General features: G+C 37.8%; 1 protein-coding gene across 1 annotated transcript in view; it reads right to left on the minus strand.

Moving 5' to 3' along the window:
• The window catches only part of LOC140301691 (FERM domain-containing protein 5-like), a 61,508-nt gene that overhangs the window by 19,381 nt on the left and 17,207 nt on the right, over positions 1–24,920 (minus strand). The gene's annotated exons all lie outside the window — the stretch shown is intronic.

Here is a 24,920-nt window from a genome sequence, read left to right on the forward strand (position 1 = left end):
CAAACAATTTTATGCGTTAAAAGATGAAAATCACACCTAAAAAACAGACAGATGGTCTTGCATCAAAGTGACTGCTTACTGTCTAATCAGGAAGTCCATTTTTTGGGGGCATCTGAGAAATCAAAATGGCCACCGGAAAGTGTTTTAATATTTAACAATCCTCAAGAGAGATATATGAGGGCCATCAAATATTCATATTGAGGCTGCAGCCATCTGTGAAAGCTCGAAGAAATTTCTGCTACAGAAAAAGACCTGAAAAAGCAGTGAGACAAGGTGTGGGCAATGAAAAAGGCAGGCTGAGAAGAAGAGGAAGCACTTGCCATGCAATGAATGCAGTATAGATACATGACTTGTGCGTATGTGTGAATAGAATCTCTAAAAAAATTTTTTTACATTTGATTGAGCATCTTCAGGCATTGCATCATTGAAAATCTTTAATAATTCTTGGACAAAAAACTCAGATGGATTAGTTGTGTGAGTGAGCAGGAAAGGGACAAACCTTTTATCTTAGCACTAACACTTAAACTAGTAGAGAGCAGGGCTTTGCAAAATCCTACATCTGCCCCTAAAAGACTTATCAAAGCCTATTTTTTAATGAAGTCTCTCTTTAGATTGGAACAATGAGGTACCGAAGCTGCCACTGAAAGCACAACAAATCACAAACCACTAATTGGAGGCTTTACAGCAAAGCTGGCAAAATTGAGAACCAAGACACTGCAATATTTTTAAGAGGCTGCCGTCTCCCTCGGGCTCTTAGTATAGAAAGAGACACACATACAGCCTGCAGATCACAGCTCAGATATCTAAATTGTACTAATCAGGCTCAGAAGCATAATGTTCAGATAGAAAAGGGGAGGTTGTTATGAGAGGGCAGAGCACATAAGAGATGAACTAATCTGACAATGAAACTTTCGGTAAGAATCATCAGCATCATGTTGCATCTTGTGACTTGATTGTACAGTGGGGGGGTATTTCTTGTCTGAAAGTGAGGCAAATTGTTCAACCAACTCCCACCCTTTGTGTTATGATAAGCTAAAGGGAGGCAGGCTGACATTTACTGGAGTGGGAGTAGAGTCAATCTTCTCACTTTAAATAAAGGAAGCTGATATGGAGAGTTACCAAAATGCTGAACCTTAGTTTGTGTGTACCACAAACAACTGGTAATTTATGATAACTTTGCTTTTTGTTGCTTAATCTAAATGTCTGGCTTCCACTCTACAAAAAAACGTGAAGAGCTGGAAAGAAAAAGTTTTTTTTTAACTGCAGACAGGTGAACTTTGTCTCTCTGCCCACCATAAAAACGAGTTTCCGGTATGTAAAAGCTGTGTTTTAACATGAAGAGCAAACCAAAGGCAGCTTTATTATGAAAAATCCACATTTCTGACATGGCAATAAGAAACCTCTGATATATAGAAAATGGACTTCCCAGTGAAGGAGGAGACATCCTGTCTCCAGCTGGATAGTTTTTTGAATGTGTAAAAATTCTATATCTATCGACACTAGATATTTCAGGATAAGAGGAGGAAGGGGAGGGTAGGTGTAGTTTTAAACCTCTCTTTTAACTTATTCCAATATGTCTTTTCTAGGCTGCATCAAAGAGGGCTTGTGCTTGTGCATTTTTGTGCATATACATCCAGTGGATCATGACTCTGCACATATGAGTTACATCTTCTGTTTCTGCAATGGACACTATAAAATATCCCACAATGCCCTTTGGAGGAGACACTGTTCACATAAGTGACAGAAAACTGCATAGTCAGAGAAAGACAAAAGCAGTTATCTGAGAATGTGAAGGTGGGAAAGAATAGAGACAGGCAGAGCCAAGTAGAAAGGACAAACATGCAAGACACTGATGAATGTATCTTGGTACAGTATGCCACAAAGCAAAAGAGAGGACAGGAGAAAAGCTGTGTTGAAGGACTGGTTTGTGAACAACAACAATCTTTGTTAGGACCTGCTGAGAAGCATCATTTGAACTAAGGAAATCTGTGAAGGGCCCTGTTAATTAAAGTTTCGTTAAAGTTAAAACGTGTGTATCTTCTTGTCAAATTATGACAAATTTATATCTAATCACACCTTCACTGTGAAATTTGAAGAGCATTCTGTTCTCTGTACAGTGGGACTGAAGCAACTGTGTTTAAGACATGATTGAAGAGATTTTTAAGTCAAATCCAAGGGTACTGTGATCAGGATTTTTGGGTGTCAATCACCAATCAACTGATCAAGAGTTATATTGGAGGTATTCAATCTATGATGTATGATTATTTACTTAAGTATTATTTTTGTCAACATTCTACAATAGATATTGAATTAAAAGATGAGAAGATGTCATGATTAGTCACAGCAGCTGATTTAATAATAAATTGTACTATGGCAATAAAAAGAATCCTTTCCCTGAGGACTACTCATGTCTTCCATTTTATATTGTTTAATTTAGTCGTGTAGGCCAGGAGGCCCCAACCACCAGGCAATGAAGTAATTATTATCATGCTCCTAGTTGTCTGACAAAATGAAAGAACAAATATAAAAATAACCTTTAACATAAGCACATAAAAATGATAATAAAAATCAATTACACAAATTGCATTTTCATTGGAACATACGTCTGTGTTGTTGTTTCCCCTCATCCCTCAATGCCACCTTGTCAAACTAATTTGGTGAATTTCAGTTATTTTGGTGAATTTCAGTTGTTCTGTGTCTGTAATCTGACCTGGATCTGAAGCTGCAGCTCATAAATAATAACAGTTACTTGACTTAACTCCAGTTATGCATAAATGTATTGCCCTCTAATAGACTTTCTTTGAGATACTGTAGCTCTCCACATTTAAAAATAATAGAAAAAAAATTTCAGCCCTTCTGACTGGCCTCTTTTGTGACCACCGATCAAATTATCTTGAACAAATATCGACTGATGCCTGATCAGGTAGAGCACCATTAGTCAAATCTTGTCTGGGTTCTTTTTCCCTGGAGTCTACATGTTCCTCCAGTGCCTGAAAAGGTTTTCCTCCCAGATATTAGGTTAAATGATGACAATAAACTGTGTCTCTGTGTTTGGCCAATGATGGCCTGATGACCAGTCCATATCTTACCTATCGCCTCATGTCATTTTGGATACTGCAGGCTCTGGGAGAAGGATGAAAGGATGTACAAATATTACTTATTTTCTATCCTTCAAAAGCATCAGTGTTGTTCATGCAGTAAACACTATTTCATATCCATACATTTCAATAATAACTGATTTATAAATCTTAATTTCATACATTTGTTAATGAGACCTTTGAGGTTGTGTTCAACCCACACAACGCAAAACCCTGACTAAACTCATCATGCTCAGCTGTGTCAAGCTGTGCACTGACCAGACCTTTCCCAGGATGCACTGGGCTGACCCTCTATCTCCTCTGTCTGTGTGTCTGTATGTCACTGTCACGACATATACCCTGACTCACCAGGACAGGCCTGCTGACTCGTCCAGGAGCAAAAATAGACTCGCACATACAGCGCCCCCCACCCTCTCACTCTCCCTCACACACTCACAAAAGAAGCCTTGATTATTTATTTAGCTTTGCTACAAATTTCAGTGGTACACCTGTAAATCGTCAGGAACTGCACCTTCCACTTCCTCCATCTGCAAAGTCATCCAGATTTATCACATGATGAATGTGTGTTTCTTCTCATGTATGTTTATGTGTGTGTTAGTATATGATATCAGCCATGGTGTGTTTTCCTGGGCATGACATTTAGTTAATGCTAGTAGTTCTGTAACAACGACAATGATACAGGGTGATTGATCTCAGTTAAGCACTTTAACAAATCAATGCCTGGGAATGAAAAACATTTGGATAAGCCATTCAAAAAGAATATTGAACTTCTGAGCACAGAACTTCCTCCTTAACAGAAACAAGTGGAGGTGTTTTTTATAGCACCAGCACAGAATAAGCACTTTCTACAGTGGATTGAGGGTTTGTTACAACAACTTTTAAATGGCAAGACTTCATAGCAAACTTCTGATCAAGAGTTTCTGCTCTGCACTGCAATGAATGTAAGTCATTATATTGTCCCTGCTAATTTACCTGAGTGTGCACTGTGATGCAGTTTGCACCTTTACAATTGAAGCACATAGAGTGTCTTGACTAAATGCCATAGGATGAAGCATAAAGGTAAAATTGTCTTGACTAAATGCCATAGGATGAAGCATCACAGTGAGCTTCAGTGAGCTGACCAGGCACTGCTGGGACACAAAGGCAGTCTCTGAGGCAGAAACACTATTGATCTGAAGATAAGTGTTCTTCAACATCCTTATGAGATTTAAACTCCAAGCCAAGTTGCAATACACTGGTGGTTACAGGGAGGAAATACGGTATGTTCCCAGTTAAAGCACTGCTTTATTGTTTTGAGCTGGTAAACTGCAGATATTATGTGGTTTGCAGTCATGTGATTTCAGGATGAATTACTTCCTTAACTGTTTTCTCTTTTTCAGGTTTTATTGCTTTGGGGCAAAAAATTATGCCGTTTTTGGATTAAAACCCTTTTATTGCCACAGCATCACCAAATGGGAAAATAACATAACCTACTATTGAGATAAATGGAAACTTTTAAAACAGCCTGTGGAGTGGGAGCTACATTCTACATTACGCTGACAGCAGAAAATATTAGTTTAAAGTTGCTGTTTTTTTATTCACACTGTATGGACTAATGAGTAAATGAAAATTGGGCTTTGATATATAACTACTGAGTTGACTTTTAATCAACAAAACTACATCTCAGTGTAAACAAAGCATGGTTCAGATATTTCCTGTCGTCATCTCACCACATTGGAATCATTAATAAACTAAACGTCAGCTTGTTTTCCTGTGGGTTAATTTGGAATTAGTTTGCACTGGAATAAAGTTGCAAGCAGACATAAAAAAAAAAGAAACAAACTCAATAGACCTGAATATATTTATTTCCTTCAAATAATGTGCCAATCAGACTGTTTTCAAGCATCAAGCATCAGTCAGTTTTTATTATGAACCCCTTTTAATGAGCTTTTTCTAGCAGCACTTATAAAATGTATTTTCCATTACAGACCAGCTAACGCCTCACACTTTGAGACTGGTCCAAGACTGAGGTAAAAAAATGAGAATTTTATCATACTGTATGTCCTCATTTTAACCCAATTAAGACACGCACTTCTTATCAATTAGACGGCAACTGTGAACATGTTGATGTCATATGTGAATGACCTGTGGTGAGGAGTGGCCTCAAGAAAACTCTGAAAGCTCTCTTGACCAGAAATGAGTGGACCATCTCTGGAGACCTTAGAATGACCATCCAACCTGGTTGAGCTTAAACATTTCTGCCAAGGTGAATAGGTGAAATTTTCAAAGAAAATGTGTGCAAGGCTTGAAGTATTATTCATAAGAAGCCAGTGAGTCTCTCACTTGCCCAACTACAAAGGGAAGGTTCTGAACACTAATTCAAATGGCAAATTTCAGGTTTTTATCTTTTATAAATCATCAAAACTATACTGTTTGTATCCGTACAAATGTTCTTCTATGTAAATATGCAGAGGGCAGTAGCGACTCATGAGTAAATGTGATTAGAGCAGACCTGCCAGAAGGAGAGGAATGTATTAAACAAGCAGAGGCCTGTAAGTGCCTTATGGAGGCACGTGCAGTGTTTCATCACAGCTATAATAAAAGTGATAAATGGGGAGATGGAAATAACCCACACTGGGGCCAAATGATCACTGTGGTCCTTAGTGGAGTGTCAGCAGCAGCATGCAGCCCAGCCAGGCCTTGTGTTGGATTAATTATTGAGAGGGGTTCCATATCAGCTTGGGAAACACCACATCAATAAAATATGGTGTCATTTTAAGCTAGAGTATGGAAATTGCAACAACTGAGCAAATGGTCCTGAAAGGTTACAGCTTCTGGTAGCGCTTGCTCACAGTGGTGCTCAACGATGTTCTGTTTTCATCTGGTAATTGCATACTACACTGAGCTCCTGTGTACCAGGTGAATAAGTTGAAGAACGGTTCATGGTGGTCTTTAGCATCTCTTGCTTCTTGGGAACTCAACAAAGCATTGATACAATATCTCGGTGCATGATTTCTATGCTGATTTCCTCCCTTCTGTAAACTGTTGCCTCAAGGCTGTGAGTAGCAAATTCTGTAAATGGCTTACTATAATCTTATAACATGGTAATGTGTACTTCCCATATTCTGGAGAGCAGACATAGAAGTGAAAGATTGTATAAAAGTGTCTGTTTCAGTATGTTTTACTAGACATGTTGGCTTTGGTAATCTTATGGATGTAATAATGCAGTCAAATTAATTGCAGTTAATTATTCAGGTATGTAGTGTAGACATAACTGCCTTACTACAAAAAGAAATCTAAGATGAGGTAAGGCAAAAGCACCATGGTGATGAAATAGGCAACTTCAATACCAACCACTGAAAGAACCTGTTGAATTTAATTCTCTCTGTGCATAAGGGAGACAAAACATCAGCTTCTTTACAAAGAAGTCCTCTGTAATAGCAAAAACTAAAAGGATTACTGAGGATTAATCTCAGAATATTTATGAACACAAAGTGAAGAGCCTTGATGCTCCATAAAAGAGATTTTTTTGTTTGTTTGTTTTCTTTTCTTTAAGTTATCAACACCAGTTCAGTATAATTTAACTCAAGTGTGAGGCTACTTGGCCAAACACTGACTGAAAAAAGCACAGATACTTAACACAATTCTCCTCAGTGTAAATTCTTTAGGGATGACTCATACCCCTGCTTGCAGATAAGTCTCTTTCCTTTCTGTGTCACTCCACCAAACTGCATTAGACTGGGTCTTTATTAACCTGCAAAGCCATCATTTCACATCGAGCTGTAAGCTGGTGATTCATTCTTCCTGCACACCATGTTGTCACTTATTTGAATATACACAGGATTTATTACTTTCTCCCAAATTTTACCTTTATGGCAACAATACAATGCACCTGGGATTCCACAATGTCAGTGCCCAAAATTGTACCGTACAATAGAGGTGTTTATTTTTCAGGTGTTGTTTTTCCAGTATGCATTCTTACAATAATTAAGCTTATGCCTTAAAATGGGTAGGTCCCCTTTTACTATGTTGGAACATGACTTTAGGACTTATAAGGGACTCCTGAGGTTTCTGGCACTGAGATGTTGGCAGCAGATGCTTTATCAATGCTGTGGGCGGGACCTCCATTCATGAGGTTTAGTTCTGGCTCAGATCGATTGAAACCTGGGCAGTGAGCAGTTTTCTGGTGTGACTATATGTGCATAGTATTATGAGTAATTGTAGCATCCATATACATGTAGTCTCAAGGTGATGTTCGATTTTTGTAGAGCAAAGCAAGTTTTCAATGATTAGAGCTCAAACTATGCCAGCGCCAAAGAAGCTCACAAGATAATGAAAGCATAAATTATTTTGACTGTTAAATCTGTGCATAAACCAAGGTGTTGTAGTTTTTACAAGGTTACGTTTTTCTGCAGTGATTTGATGTTTTCGATAAACCCAAAACTTCTCAATCTTACATATATGTTTATAGACAAGAAAAAAATTTAAACTAGCTTGTATTGGACATTTTTGAAGGTTTGGTTCATTAGAAATTAAAACTCATGCATTTGATTATATTGATTTTTGAAAATAATTGTTTCTATGAACATTTTGAGGGAGAAATTAACTATGACAGGCTGTGTGCATTTTGATGAGCAAAATGTCATCACTTTGCTTAAAATCACATTACAAAGATGCCACAGTCACTCTGAGAGCCATAGAAGTTATAGGAGCCACCATGAGGACGCTCCACTGCTTAAACACAAAGGCTGCAAAGGAAAAGGAAAAGGTAGGTGTTGAAGGAGCAGGCAGCAGAAACATCTGTTGGAGATAAAAAAAAACCAAAAAAAAAACAACACCACATCTTGTTGCCCCAGTTTCATAGGTTTTTCTTTTAGAAAATTGCTTTTATTTTACTCCAGGAAGAGGATACTGGTGGGATAAAAAGAAGCCAAACCTCTGAGGTTTATCCTTCCTTTAACCTCTTAGCCTGAGGGACTGAACAAAGAAGAATTTACTTTTTTTCCTCTCTGTCTAAAAGTGGGGTAATTTTGTTTCAGTATCTGCAATAAATTGTGTAAAAAATGTACTTTGTAGGATTTCCAATTCAAAAATGATACATTCTATACTGTACTGGGCAGCCAAGCACTGTCAAATCCATCATACTGCTGACTGTACACTAAATCCTGCTAACAAAGTGCCACACTGAAACACACATTATTATAAAACTGCATTGAATTTAAAATGCTTGATGAAGTCATAATATAAAAAAAAATGTTTATAACAAGTACATATCGAGAGTGAACACATACAAATAAGTTTCATTCACTGCTGCACATCTCTGTTCAAGTGTCTGCACTAATGAAATGTGAAACAAACTGCTGTGTGATGAAAGAGATGAAAATGGATTTATTATCACTCTGTTGAAAAACAGCTGTTGTCATATCCTTAATTAACTAAAATCCCAATTCAATCCAATCCAGTTCAATCCCAATTCCTCCCACTTCTGGTCCTACTACTGGCCCTACTTTTCCATTTTGTAGAAGTGAGGTGCCCCCCTTTCTTTTCGAGACAAGGATAGAGGTCATGTAACTCTTTAAATGGCCTCCTATACCCCAGTTGAAAGGGTAGATGACTAGGACCTAAAAGAAAAGTATCACCTTTAAAATGGAGGGTTAGGGCCAAGGAATGGGCCATAAACTGCAAACAGTGTAGGTCATGAGCTTAACACTTCTAATCATGGATGGATATGAATATATCTTGATGTATTCTACTGGTCAGATTCCATGTATTGTTTCTTGTCAGCTGTATAGAAAGTTTTCCAATGAAAAAAACGTTCTCGTTGTTATTTGGTAAATATGACTGGTATGATTTTAACAGATGACATAAATTAATATCACAAACTCAAGGTACTTCATGCTGTTCCCTCCAACAGAGATCAGGCGGATACAACAAAAAAACTGGTCATTGTTTCATCAAAGAAGGAAATAGTTGTTTTATATTCTTGTATTTTTTAAGAAGTTAGCTTTATTCATACACAGCCCACTGCATATCTACAATTCACGAGTCATTTTTAGGCTCCAGGAAACACTGGAGATGACTCTTGCCTATTACAAACTCATAATTCATAAAATAAATCGAGGGGTGCTCTAAATTGGATTTAACTGTGCCAAAAATCTGGAACATTACTCCTGATCACAAGAGACTTCCTGCAAATAGATATCCTAGGTCCTCCGCATTTTCAGTTTTGAGCTCACAGTTAAGCTCAAGCAGAATCAATGCCAGTAAATTCACACACATTTAAGCAAACACAGTAAATAATAAAATAATGATGCATTTTATCAGCGAAAAAACACGATGTGTCAGCAAACATCAGACCACATGTCAATATGAATAGTTAAAACTGTTTGTGTTGACACATTAGTGTCAATTAAATGTGACTAAACAATGCAGAGTCCTTTCTTTGGATAGCACAAGTAATGCTTTCAGCTAACTGCCCACAGGTTTATCATGTCATCATGTCATCATCATCCATCATCTCAGTTGCACACATTTGTCAAATGGCCATAACAATGCTGACAATTATATATTTCAGTCCAAACTAAAGAAGGGTATTGACCAACTAATACGTACATCCCGATAGCCTCTTTAGTACAGTGGATTAAAAAATTTTGGGCGTGAACATAAAGAATGCTTTACAAATTAATTCTAAGCTAATTAAGCCATACTCAATCATAACCCAGACTGAAGTGTAACAACTTTGAGGTTGAGAAATGTCAAGTGCTTCTATCTGAAGTCTCTAACCAAGAGGAATTGGACTGAAGAGCACCAATTAAATACAAGGTGAAATAAGTGAAGCAGAATCAAAGCTGCTAACAAATTATGATGCAACTCATCTGTTACTGGGCTGTGCTGCTCACAATATCCAGTAAAACATCATTTACGTATTCATAATGGTAAATGGATAAGACTCATATTTATCACCCATGGTTGATAAACGATGATTTGCTAAGGCAAGTCAGATTATTTTTCCTTTTCTAAAGTTCCAAATTGTAAACGACTGAAGATCCATCAAGGAGTGTTCTCTCAGATGCTGGCAGTGTTGTTGATATGAATGTCTACCTGATTTGCATGTAGCAGTGTGTATCTTCTGTGACACTTGTTATGCAATGGGGATGTCAAACATAACGCTCCATTTCAGAAGCAGGAATATATTGTATCTGGTAACATATTCAGTATGACGCATCTGTAGTAGGTGAACAAATTTCTGTGTAAACACAAGTTCTTTCCTTGCTCTTCAACTCGAAGAGCAGAGCAAGCCATACGCGGTCGCAGTGACGGCTTTTAGGCTGATTCAGCCATGCAAAGTGGCAGAAATTAGAAGTTCAGCTAACCGCAGTATATGCCCGGGGGTCACTATACCCAACAATTACTCAGTTCCCTAAACCCTACAAAGGCAGCTCATTTAAGAGTAAAAGAGCACTGCTAATATACAGATGTTATTACTTGGATGATTGACCACTGACCTCACAGTAAAAACATAGGCAGCAAGGTTCACAGTACATGTCTGAGGTTGAATTAGTGAGGGAGCAGGCCCGCAATACACCATTTGAAGCAAATGCAAAGGAAAATGTCTCAGTTACAAATCAAAGGTATCCCTTTCAACTAGAGAACAACAAAGATTTGATAAAAACTTCAAAGCAAAGCTTCATATTGTCCAAATTTACAAATATTTCTCCCTGAAGTAACCTTGCCTTCAGTTAACAAAGTGCCAGACAGTATGACTGTAACAAAAAGCTTTGAGCTCTGACACCATGTTTGTTCTGTAGAAGAGCTCACAGCAGATACTGTTGCCCTGACCGAGCAGTCAGCAGGTCAAACGTGTTAGTGATCACGGCCCATGATAGAGGGAGGCGCCCAGCATCTGCTGCGCTTGCATCCAGACAAGGATTCAGAAGGACATTCGGTGTGTCACACACCACCATCCTAAAACCACGCTCACACACGCGGGCAAAAGAAAACATGCACATGGTTTATCGTTACCTTTGATCAAAGGTAGCAGATGATGTGCACTACAGAGACGTTTCCTCTGACAACGAAGCACCGGTGCATCCTTCACACAAAAGTCTTTTCATTATCTTTCCTCATACTCACTGAAAACAACAATACCACACTTACCACGCTATTTCCTTTGGGTACAATGTGACAACCGGTGCGCTGTCATAACACTCAGAGAGCTGCTAGAATGACTTTCCGAATGGAAACCTGAGAGCTGCTTTAAAACAGCTTCTGCCTTGTACAGATATGTAGGTGGGAGCTTGAATGAAATGACCTGGTGTAAAGTTTTGAAATTTTCCAGACCAACTGAGGGCGCTCCCATGATCTTCCTCACAGCCCCCTGTTTCTTTCAGAGCCTCAAGCATGCTCGTCCAGCTATTTATCAGAGGTGGGGCTGTGTTTGTGCAATGTCTTTATTTGGAAAAACCCTGCTGTGAAGAACTGTAGAATTTTTGGCCAGTATGTGGCGCTCCAAAAATGCATTTTAACTGATGATTGCCTGTATTCTGGTACTAATTAGTAGCAGATTACTCATTTAAACTGAGCTCTATATATCACTTACATTGTCCAAAAGCTTATTTTTAATTATCGCAATGCCTGCAGAATGATATACTTTTTTGCACATTATAATTGCCCACACACTCAAAAATCTATTCAACCACTTACCTGAAGAGAAAGCAGCTGCCATGCTGACAAACCATCTTTTTTTGCACACCACTGTTTAGGTGAAATATCACAGAAACAGATGGCTTTTTAAGGAGCTGAAGTTTTAACAGCCAAATGATAATGCTGTTAAATACTAAATAGTGTTGGTAGTCTTTCCAAAACACTATCTTTGACAGAAAATGCTTAATTTCATAAAAAAAAATTCATGAAAGCCTTTTGTAACCCTGCTGTATGCTTATTTTAATACTACTAAGTTTCATATACATACACAACCACCCATATTGCATTAATCTCATCCATATAACTTCAGCACATAAGCAGTGATTAACCAGCCGCACGGGACCTTTATCTCTGTATAGACACCAATGTGAAAAACAGCTTGTTATGAGATGTTTTTTTTTTTAACCAAACAGAGGTTTATTTTTAAGTAAATTTTCAAAAGGTCTGCAGCACAGACTAGACGGAAACTAATATACATGAAATCATTGATTGCTCAGGAGTAAAGAGGGCCAGTGGCCAATCAGAACATTTGTGGTTCGATCCCTAGCTTCCCAGACTACTTGAACTGAACCCCAACCTGCTTCCGATGTGTTCATAGTCATGTGAGTGTGTGCAATAGAGGAAAAGCAGCATATAGCTTCTAACACTGTACAGACTAAGAAGTTTTGTAAGAAGCTGTGAGTAAATGCGCAAATTTGGCTTGCAGAGCGAAAGCCCATTGAGAAGTCTTTAAATGCAGTACATTTATCATTTATCCAAACATCTTTCTGCTACTGCAGCTGATGTTCAACTCGACAGCCTATGATCTATGACGATAATATCTGATTACACCTGTACAGGCCCTGACTGTGATAAAAGTACAACTAAGATTGTGTTCTTACCTGAACAAACAGAACAAATAGAACAAACCAGAGAGCAACAGTTCATGAACAGATGCTAAAATAAACTGTCCGCTAGCATCTTTGAAGGAGGCTGGAAACACCTTATTCTGACTCACCTGATGTTGGCTACTGGGATAAGCTTCCCTGTTGAACCTACATGATCATAATTGCAATTTCAAACATACAAGATTTGGATCATGCAATAAAGCACACTTGTTCTGTAAAAGTGTGTTTAACATATTTGCAGTGATATTCTTCTATATTTGCTCACCCATTCAATCCAAACATGTTCCCACTCCACACTAATTTCTAGGAGAATCGTCACTGCATCCTGGACAACGTTGCCAACGACAGCTGTCATCACTTTCACAGAGATACAAACTCATTTGTTTCTATTTCTCCACTATACCAGAATTTTAAGGCACAGGCAGCACAGTGGAAACAGGCATGACTAAAATAAACCACTGGTTGTTTGATTCTTGTCAAGGCCACAGTTTTCAATAATAAACACAATAAATTTTGCAACACAAACCATGTTTGTGATACCACTATCACAACCTCATTACCACGTAGCTACAAAGCTATGCAGTTAGTGATTCCTCTATTGTTACCACAACTGCTGCTTGTTCCCATCTGTGGGTAGGATGCCCGGACAAACACATCCAGTCATACCACGAATAGAAGATGCTTTTAAAATGATGATTACACAATGTGTTAATTCTCGACATGGAAGTATCCAAAAAGAGGTGTGGAACTTGACGGTTTGCTCGTACAAAATTTGATATGGTTCCAGGCATAATTTGAAATAATGATAATGGCTTTGGTCTTTTGTGCTGTACATATAGAGTGCCACTGAGCAGCCTGATACAGATGAGGAAAAGGGGATTGAAATAACAGATACAGCATGACAACTGGCACAAGGGATTTGTCAATTTCCGTGAAAACAGCAGAAATTATAAAATGACAGCTGCAACAACGTTTGAGTGAACGTTCCTGTAAAAAGTTAATATCCAGTATTGTAACTGATGTATTACTATTTTTGCTGCTGGCTTGAAAACATATATATACATATATATATATATGTACTTTTATCATCTCTCTCTTTTATGTATCTTCTTTAGGAACAATATAAAACCCTGAGTAAAGGCCACTGTAGATATGAGTAACACTTTACATTTAGTGTCCAAGTTAGGTGCAGATTTGCACCAGCGCCATGAGTTTAACAGTCTTTTCTTTATTTTCTTTGCTCTCGTCAACTTTAGGCTCTGTCAAAATAACTCTTCAGAGTTAGAATTAAAATTGTCTTATGACAAGAGCCACTGCAAACCAGCTCATATACATCCACAAAAGTCTAGTCGCATCATGTCAGAACATTCAGACTGCTGGAAAGAGCTTTCAGGGAGCACTCACCACATCTGCCTTCCAAACATAGAAGATTAGCACAAGTTTTGATAACAGATGCTATTTCTCAGACGGGCACTTTTATAGATGTCAGCCAACAGTGATTTAGAGTTATGCTTGGACTGCAGTGTTTATATCAATGCATTGAATTTCACTACAGTTTGTATCGTGGCAATAATGTAATCCTAAATCAAATATGAAGAGACACTATTTTTCAAGTGAAAATCGTGCCCCTACCATACTGTTGATTTTGTCCAAAAAGGAGTTCAGAAATATTTTCAGCTTACATTTTCCACAAGTCTGGGATAAAATTTAAGATTGAGGTATTAAATCATTAAGTCCACAAGAATTTACAAAAAACAAAAATGCACGTTTTTCAAAGAAGTTTATTACAATCCTATGACTGCCAACATCCAGTACTGTTTGTGTACAAGAAGTCCATCTATAAGGTCGAGGACATTTAAAATAACGTGACAAAACCCTCAAAACAATGAGAATCAAAGACACGTAAAGCATCCAACTGGTGAAAGTAAATGGTGCTTTACTTTTCATATTTACAGAATAATCTCTAACTTTATCTTTATTGTCTTTGGAAGACACATCCCTCTCTTCTCAATCAGAACTACTGTGTTGACAACTCCCAGTCATGGCGGCACTCTGTACGCTGACTTGGACAGCACACTGGGCTTCACTCTCAGTCCATGTGAACAGCAGCTTCAAAAGGATATACACTGCTTACTGGTGGTGTACACAACCACAGTGGCCTGCAACTATCAAGAAGGTTGCAAAGAGAGCCAGAGAATGAATTTAGCTGACTCGCAAAAGTACAGCTCAGCTGCATTACAGTGTGTTACAGTGAGCCTGCCTGATATGAACACTTTCAGTGATATCCAGTACAGTTCAGCAGATTCAAGGCAATGCAAATGCTGTTCACAGAAACCCAGCCTATGGGATCACAACCATCGGTATAACTGTATTTGCAAATGCAAGATGCATGTAATATTTTTAATATATTTAATTAAAATGCTACAACATAGCAGAGAGATATTGATTAAATGGTACTGTGGTGTTATTTCTATAGCAAAACTCCTTTTATTCTGAAATACGTAAAGAAGAAGCTATATGCATACAATAGCTTCAGCTGACAGCATGACAACCCTGTCAAAAATTCGTTGACTGTTTGCACATCATACTGGAGATTTGCTTAAAAAAAAATAAAAAAATCTTAATCATAAGGTAGAAGTTTGCCACCGCAGATGAAAAAAAAAGAAAATACTGTGGTGAAGATGTCCTAGGTGGACAAACTTTATTCTGTTCCAGTAACCAAGCTTTACTATGGGGCTGGACAAGAGTGGAGGGATGGTAAGGATGAAACTGCTGTAATCAATGACACTAGAACAGAAGATAATACACGCTCACGCACACACACTTAATGACAGAAGGCAGATGCAAATGTGCAGGCACTGACACTTATGAGAAAGTCTTTAGATTAAAGATAGTAAGATGATAATAACAAAACGAGCCCTCTGACTCCTGACAGGCTGTTTCTTGAAGTTATTGGGAGGAAAATTGTTTCATCTCATTAAAATAAAAATAAAAGACTTGTAAAGAAAGTTAATGTTTCAAGTCAAAGTAATTAATCTTATATTACCCTCTGCTCCAATCCTAACATATGAAGGGGTCTCTGCTCCATTACTACCAGAAGCAAATAGCAGCCTGTACCAGGAATAATGCTGCATTAGGAATGCAGACTCACAGTGACTGAGGTAATTATCCACGGGGCTGCTGAGACTCACTGAGCCCCGGAGAGGACAACAAGGAGTCGTTCTTATTCTTGTCACACAGCCCGGAGCTCAACAACACAGTCCTCACACACGACCAGACTGTCGGAAAATAAAAGGCGAAAAGTGGGGGTATTATTTAAGTTTGGTTTCAATATAATCGCCTTCAGCACAGACATGTCAGGGAGGGGATGCCCACAAATCACCAGCATATTCCCTTTTCTGCCTGTTTGACAGCTTATGGTGTTTCTTGCCTTCCTGTATGTATAGCTCAGCTCTTAATGGGGCTTTTTTTTTTCTTCTTTTCTTTTAAGCTATTGTTTTAAAGAAATTTCCTTGGCTGAAGCCTAAGGTGCAGCATGAATAGTGAGGTCAGTCTGAACACTGCAGCAGGTCAGACCAAACTCAATATTTCATTTAAAGATATGACTATACACAGGACCAGGCTGGCTCATTTCAGAGTCCTGTTCACAGAGTTAGTGTGAGCTCAGCCCCTTCAATTACACCCCACAGCCAATGCCAACTTCACCTTGTAAGCCCAGGAATCGTAAGTGGGGATGACTTGGGCAAACAGCACAGCACAGGCAAGCTCTACCAAACCATTGTCCAGTAAAACTCAAACAGCCCATTTCTCACAGTATTTTTCTTTAATGAGGTTGGAAGAAAATGAGAATGTGAATAAAAGATCAGAGGAATGAAAGCCTCCAGTTTGAAAAGGATTTTAAAGACAGAGACATGTTGATATAATTTGCTAATGTGCTACAGCACACTTGTGTTTGGGTATTGTTATCCAACCATTTTGGCCAACAGATGCCTACAGTCAATCAAAACATCTCTTTTACATATTGTCTGAAAATTTGTTGCTTTCCTGCAAACAAGAATTGCTTTTCTTGTCACTTCAGTCTTCTGGTAATCATAGATTCTGCGATACCTTAACAAACCTAAAAACATATTTTGACAGTACAACAGAGCCCTGGATATTTTCTTTATGGCTGCGGCTCTCAAGGGAGAAAGAAATAAAAGGTGCAGGCGAGGCTGGAAGAGTTGGAGGAGACGCTGTTTCCTGTTGGTGCAGCAGCAGCTACTCTGACTCAATGATTTTGAAACAATATAATTGTATTTTTAAGGCACACCTTTACAAATTATTATAGCTATGTAAGATATACTTTATCTTACACTGGGAAATGTTTATGTTTTAGAAGATTAACAGAAAAATAAACAGCTAATAACTAATAAAAACCTCGAATGAAGCGGAGGAGATGAAGTGTGTAAAAGACAAACGGGGTTCCAAAAAAGCTGGACGGGTTAGAAAGACAGTAATATCAGATGAATGTAACACAGAATTAACACAGTCACCCTTAAAAAATCAACTCTCATCTCAGGAATAGAAACTCTGAGACATGAGTTGGTCAATCTTAAAACAATGAAGATAGTGTTAGCAAACAATGAGTCTTATCAAAGTTAAGGCCTTAATTTCTTCTGAGTGCTAAAATTGTACTAATGCTATTCATTTTGACTTTATGCCATAAAAAACAGCCTAAAAATTTCTTGTACAACACATCTTCAATTCCTTCAACTCTTGAATAACATGAAAATGCTGTAAGTGTCAAAAGAAAATCCAAGAATTTCTGAGCTGGACTAAGCCTTGAATATTTTGAGATCCTAACAACTTCGATGCGACACACAAACACAGCGAAAGTTATCACAAGCCAATTCATCAAGCTATAAAGCTGCACAAACGCAGGCCGTCTTGAGAATTCACAGCCAACCACTTTGCTTAACTTTAATCGCTTTCTGTACAATACCTGTCATCAAATGTCACTGGCTGGTGAGCATTTAGCTCGGAGCATCTAGTGTCTAAGAAGCCTTGTTTCAATATTCCCATCAGGGGTTTGTGTAGATGCATAAATAAATAAATGAATAAATAACACAATAGATATATGATGGACGGAAACATGACTCATTGTCAAATGAGTCCTCTTGTTGTTTTCCTTGTTCTAATAGACAACACATCAGGTGAAAATAAGTGTTTACAGCTGAGCAGCCAAACCTTCAATTGGATTGAGATGATGAGCAGACAGCTAAAAATAGCATGTTGCATCGAATTACTGTTCCACTCTGACGTATGTTATTTAGTGTCTCAACATTATTCCACATTGATCAAATGCAGCAGGTGTTTCAATGGCCCGATAACTTTTTCTTCCCTGGAGTGATCGCATCTTAATGTGTTATAATGGCTCCTTTTATCCTTTTGTCTATTCCTCTTTATGGCGTCATCCCTGTTGATCTTTCGGTAAAACGTGAAAAACAAACTTAAAAAATGTAATGACTATGAAAGGAAAATTTTAATCCTAATTGATTTCCTTCTTGTATTCTTGCGTTTTACTTTGAGTGCCTGGATAATTTATGAAATTCCCAGTGATGCAACACTTTATTTAGGAGATGTACTTCCAGTGAAACTATGTCATTTAAAAGCTTCCACTACCTCAGAGAATCGTATCACTGGCTGAGAACTGTGGCGCAGACAACGAGAGCTGTTAAATAGCAGCTGACTGCTGAGCTCTTTACAAAAACATGCTGCCAAACCTCTAACATTGCAGGTCTCATTCTTCTGCATGCATCAGGAAGGATGAATGACATATAAGTCCACAGCATGAATGAGCACTACTGTTTCGTCAGGAGAACCTTTAAACACATTCAGGAATGGGCTGCCCAGCTCAGGCATGCTTTAAAATGCTAGCATCAGTTATATAATATCATATCATTTTAGTTATTTACTGCATTTCTTGGTAAAAGTCAGGACTATTAAGTCTTCATCAATGTCAAAAGAACAAATGAAGTGGTGTATGGAATAGAACAAACCACCGGACTGGGAGTCAGGCTTTTTGACAAAGATTAATGGAGAAAACATTAGATTTTGGGGCCTTGGTAAAATTATTCAGTTCTGCTCTCTGTAAAGAACAGAGCAATTACAGAGCCTCTGACTTGGCAATTGACTTTTAGATCAATTCCACGTGACTTTAGCATGGATGGCTATGTAGGACAGAAACACCATGGCTGACTTGCAAACTGTCCTAAAACACAGGAAGAAATTCAACTGACATATCACATATAAAACTTAATTTTACTGATGTTATGAAAAAAATAAAAACAATTAAACTCACAGAATGAAAAAGAAAAAAACATTTTAAATTGAAATTACCTATTTTCTGTTTAAGCTGCACTGCGTTTCCTATATGGATTTTAAAAAAGCAAAAAAAAACAATGTGCATCACTAGAGAATTAAAAGATTTTTTTTTTTGGCTCTTTGCCATACCTACAGATGTGGGATGAACTGCTGCTGTCTTACCACACACATGCACTGACACCTTCAGAGGGAACCGAAAATGTAAAGTGACAATGTGGTGCAAACACAACAGAAACATAACGGAAATGTTCAAGCAAAATAGTTTTAGTTTATCTGTAGTTCAGCTTGCTTTTAGTTTGTTGAAGGATTTGAATGTGTGCAACACATGTACAATGTTAAGCCCAATGCATGTATCACAGTATCATGTGTTGCATGATAGCAGAGAACATTTTGGTAGCAAACCTACAAGATTTTGGAAAAAAACTAACGAACAAACAAACAAACAAAAAAAAAAAAACCTTTTTTAGATATAACTTGTGTTTCAATTTCTGATAAATAGTATATTACGGATGGACAGCCCTGCTGTAATGTTGTGTATTCCACATTAGTCATCATAGAGAGCTCTAAAGTAGATGTCTGGAGTATATAACATCTTTCACTAGTTTCATTACAGGAATCAACCACAGCTCCAGTCCCCTGTGAGTTACGGCCTACACAGAGCAGAAGGTGAAATGATCATGTTCTGTTTTTTTTTTTTCCACAAGTGCCAAACAAATTAAATAACAGTACAAGAGAGGTATTCAGGTTTGAACTCAGAACCTGTTTGTCATTCTGTTTTATTCTCTGACCTCTCCCCAGCAGTAAAACCCAATCTGTTGTTTGTTGACTTGAGTTTTTTATTTTTTATTTTATCTATTATAAGTTGGTTATGATATTCTATTTGTAATAGTGACATTTTTTACTTGATTTATGATGACAAAAGTGTGTTGTTATGTACTTGATGCTGTGTGACATTGTACCATCAAGCAAAATGGTGTAGTGCACGACTGGAAACCAAAGTTATGAACTGAGGTATCTAAACTCAACTCCAGGAAGTTTCAAGACCAGGAATGTGCACAATAAAAGTTGGTGTACTTCAAAACGGGTTAGAAGCACGTCCTTTTTAAGGTTCACAAACTTCTCTAGTGTTGCTTTAAAGGACCTTTAACGTTGGACATCTATCATACAAGCTACAGGCAACTACATGCAACATACAGAAGCTTACAGCTACATAGAAGGTGATTTAAGGTTTAAGATGAATGCCACCCCCCTTTTTTTAGCAAAACAAACAAAATGCGACCCCTGTTTTTGCTATTCACTCACTCTGTCTATCCACTTGTAACTGTCAGTGTGTGTGGATAGAGGGCCTTTTTTTTTAACTCATTATTCTTCTGCCTGACTCGATCATCTATTATCTGACACCATGGTTCTGAACTATCAGCAGCTTATTAAAGGTGAGTATTGATAAATCTATAATACTGTTTATGGTGCTTAAGTTGTACCCAGACCTCCAATTGCGCCTTTTTCCGCCAGTCCAACCCCTCGGTGTGATTTGTTTGAATTTATAGCAAATTACTCTCTAAGCAGATATTTTAGAAATTTTTTATTGTCAATATTATTTATTGAGTTGTGTCAAGTTTAAAGTGACAAATATGTAGTAAAAGAGTAGCAATAAAACATAGTGGCTCTACTGGATCAAAGTTGTAATCTCAAATACAATATCAGGAATTAATCCAGGTTCATAAGACAATTCTGCAATAATACGAGACACAGAGGGAGATTCAGGTAGATGCAATTCTTTTTTCATGTACTCTAGCAGAGTTCAGAACAAAAAGTGCCCTTGAGTGTTTGTTTTGAGCAGAGGTTAATCCCAAAGGGGCGTAACAAATCAGCAAGTAGATCCACAATAACCTACCGTCTCCATCTGATGAACTGGATGCAGGAGAAAAAGACCTGCGTGTCTTATGAGCACTTACTAAAAGTTAGATATGGATACATAAGCAGGCAGATTGAAATGCTCTTTGGTTCTCTAACATTCATTGGTGTGAGTAATAAAAAAGAATGACATGAAAAAACTGTGAGAATATCCATGACACACAAATCTGCTAACAAGGGTATAGATTTTTTTACCATTTTTTTTATGATGCTGGCTTATTACATTTGGGAAACTAAGAATCTTGTGTTCTTCTCCTGCATAAACATGTGGTTTGTAATCCATAAAATGCGTTTGCAGGTACCTCTGTCAAAAAGACCACATAGGAAATGTTTATGGCAGCCTCTATGTGTCCAGAGACTTGAAACCCAGGACCAAATATGACGCCTCTGCTGCATGTATTACTTATTACAGTAAGATCAGAGTAAAAAAGGGATGCAGCCGTAATAAATGATTCAGTTTGTTTTTAACAATTCAAAGCTACTCTTCGTGGGAACTAAGCAGTCGTACAGAGGAGGGATTTGTAGAGATTTAAATGAGGGAAATGAAACTCAAACTTTAAAAAGGAAGGGACAAAATCTGTGTTTTTAGAAGGGCATGGCTGTGGCTCCATTCACAATGGTAATTACAACCGTGGGATACTGATATTTCATTTAGTGTACAACTTGACAGTCTTCCACATCATGTGACTCATGTTGTGTGCTTTTGTGGCAGATTATCCTCACAAGTAAATACAACAGTCCATCCAAATATACGGGAACCTGTGGTCATTCATCTCTGCAAAGTCAGAACTGACTGATGACTGTCAACAGTGGAGGAATGTTTTGCGCTACAGGGCAGAACTCAGGTAGGATTGAAAAAAAGTAAAAAGCAAATGGTGAAAATGTTCACACAACAAACAAATGACCTGCAGACAACAGATCAAAGAACAAAGAGCTCCTCAAGCGTTTTTCATTAACTAACTTTACCTCTGTGTCATTTTTTTATCAAAGCATCCACTGCAGGTTGAAAGGAGTTGCTTTTTCATAGTTTCATAGTTTTCTTCAACATCATCTATACTACATTCTTCAACCTTCCCTGACCTGCTTAAAATAGGTAGCTCGTGTATAAAATACAATACATGAATGTATCAGCCTGAACTCGGGGGGATTTGTTATCTTTTGGCATAATTCTGGATCCTAACATCACTGCTCAATTATTCATTTTCAGATTAATGTCTCTATAAATTGATGTCAAAAGGGTGACATTTCACTAACCTTATAAAAGTCACTGCATTCACAGCCTTTAACTGTCCTCAGCAGCTCTAGCAAAGCGTGAGAAAAAGTATTTCAGTGTGAAACCATGGCCACTAACAAGCTGAGAAACTGATCAGGCCTGAAGCTCAAACCCAAACCTTTCCTTAACCCAAGCCCACAAACAGAAGATTAAAGTTACTGGTGAACAACATGATCATATCAACTATTTACAGTCATGAAATAAATAAACAAAGTAATGGTGCACGAGCCACAGTTTAATTCACAACAGATTAGCTGATCTTTTTAATGCAAAACTGCTTTTGATAAGAGTGAATTAAATATTATTTAATGATATGATATAATAATATATGTGGGTCACTGGTTTTCACGTGTGAATGTTTACTAGTAATAGAAGATCAGAAGATCGGAGTAAGGTCAGCAATCATATAAAGTTTTAAGATGCAGAATATTAAAAGATCCTAATTCATTATTACATTAAAAATATAGGTTGTAGCAGTTTTGCATGAGGCAGGAGCATATTCATACAAACCTACAGTAAATTGTTGTGTTGGAGACAGTTATTAAAACAGAGTTAAAAAAAAGTAATCCTTAAACTTTAGACACTTTTTGTTGATATTGTAAGGAATAAAGTTGAGCATGACTGATCCTGTGGACCTATGCAGTCGTTACAGGAACCTCCAGAGCTTTTTCAACCTGGGCCGGATTTTCATTTTTTTATACAGGACTAAATAAATAAACTAACGACAGAGAAAATCCTACACTAATACACCTTTTGCTGTAGGAAAATGTTAGTCCAGGTGTGGAGTGAGTTCATCGTCCTCACGTTGCTGCTATTCTCAATTATTGTGCTATCTTTTACTTCTTGTAGCTCTTTTTCAGAAAAACCCCAAGACAAATAAATAGATAACTAACCCAAACAGTCTGATTAGAACCAGCTTGACTTCTCCTGTACACATTACATGAACAGGTTTTCAGTCAATACTCTACAATAGTAAACAAAGGCAAATATTGACCACGTGGAGTTTTTTCTTTAATAAGCTTGATCTCTTCTTTAGGGAAAGGTAAAATTGAGAGGGAAAAAAAGGGTAATTAGTGTAAAGACACTTACCTGATAATTCTATACACAAATTATATGTTTTTCTTTAGTAGTTGCTCCAGTTTCTTCCCTCTTTCCGTCCCTCTCCCTCTTTTCTAAAAGGCACATCTGCATTGACCTCACCTCACATTCTGTAGCATATGAGGTGATGCATATTTCATTTCCACCCTTGACCAGTCAGGAGAAGTGTGTGCATCATAATTCTTATTTTAGATTTGTCCTAAGATGTACCTGAGTTGCATCAGAGGGAGATCAGCAAGAGCAAGAGGACAGGGTTATAAAGTTATGTTGTGAGTGAACTTACTTTCATGCTGTGAAATTGCAGTGACTTTATAGCGCGTTCAATGAATACACGGACAAACAGGTGAGTCACCTGAAGTTTTTTTCTTCTCTCCTCCCGTTGCTGTCACAAATCACCTGATACTCATCTCATCCATCCAAAACTGCCCTCTCTAAGTGAGGCTCGAGAGCCTGCAGCGAGGCTGCACACACATTAATGTTCAGTGGCGGAGGACAGAAGTCAGAGCGAAGAGAGTTCAGTCAGGCAGCAAGGTCACCCTGACCTCCACCGAAGCAGGAAGCACACGTTCTTCTGGGACATGCTGTCCTTTTTGCAGCAGTAATGGCAACTTGATGAATGATGTAGCCGAGGGATACAGTGGATTTTTACAGCTTCTTGTACAAAAAAAAAAAAAAACTGAGCATAAGGTACAGGGGTTAAGAGAAGAGCTCCAGCTGTGTTGAAGCTAAGCAAATGACAAGCCTGATGCTGTTGAATCTTTTTGTATAATTCACAATGTCATCCTCTGCATATGAACTTCTTAGCCATCTGTAGGTGTCTTTGCTTTCATGTGGCCATCTATCTCGCTCATCCACAGGGAACAGGCAGACTGAAAACTGGGCTAACACAGATGGTTAACCCCATTTAAATAGTGCCAAGCTTTTTAAGAGCTAACCTTCCCCAAGGCAAAAGACAAACTGGGGTAAAGACCACTAAGAGTCTCAGAAGCATCGAGCAATAACATCTCCAAATTACAGTCATCTGCTGTTGGAAACGCTCAGAATTTCCTCAGAATATTTCCTTTCCAAATATATATATATATATATATATTATATGCATGTATAAGATTAAGTAAAAAGCCTACTCCTTGCGGCTGACGTCATGTGACTGACAAAAAAAAACATGAAACTTCCAATGACCTAAGAAGCTCTTTAGTTGCTTTCACTGCATGTTTTGAGTTAGGCTATCAAGCAATATAAATTGTCAACTGGAATTAATTGAATTACTCTTTCCAATCAATTACAATTACCAGCAATTTCATTTAAAATGTATTTCTAGTATTTACTAATTCAAATGACTCTTAAATGCTAATATGCAATAAAATACACTATTACCATCTCTGTCTTCCCCTTTAAGAAAGTGGGACTTGTGGGCTGCGAACCATTTTACAAAGTTAGACTCAGCTGTTCAGAATTAGATGACTAAGTTACTCATAATTTGCCATTAAGTGTCCAGATGGATCAAACTTCCAGAGTAACTGTTATGTAAATGTTGTTCACACCATTCAGTGTCTCAGAAATGGAAGTAAAGACCTGGTAGAGTCACTGTAGAGTTTGTAACAAGTT

This window comes from Leuresthes tenuis, unplaced genomic scaffold, assembly GCF_036924035.1.
Source record: "Leuresthes tenuis unplaced genomic scaffold, fLeuTen1.0.hap1 SCAF_2, whole genome shotgun sequence".
NCBI lineage: Eukaryota > Metazoa > Chordata > Actinopteri > Atheriniformes > Atherinopsidae > Leuresthes > Leuresthes tenuis.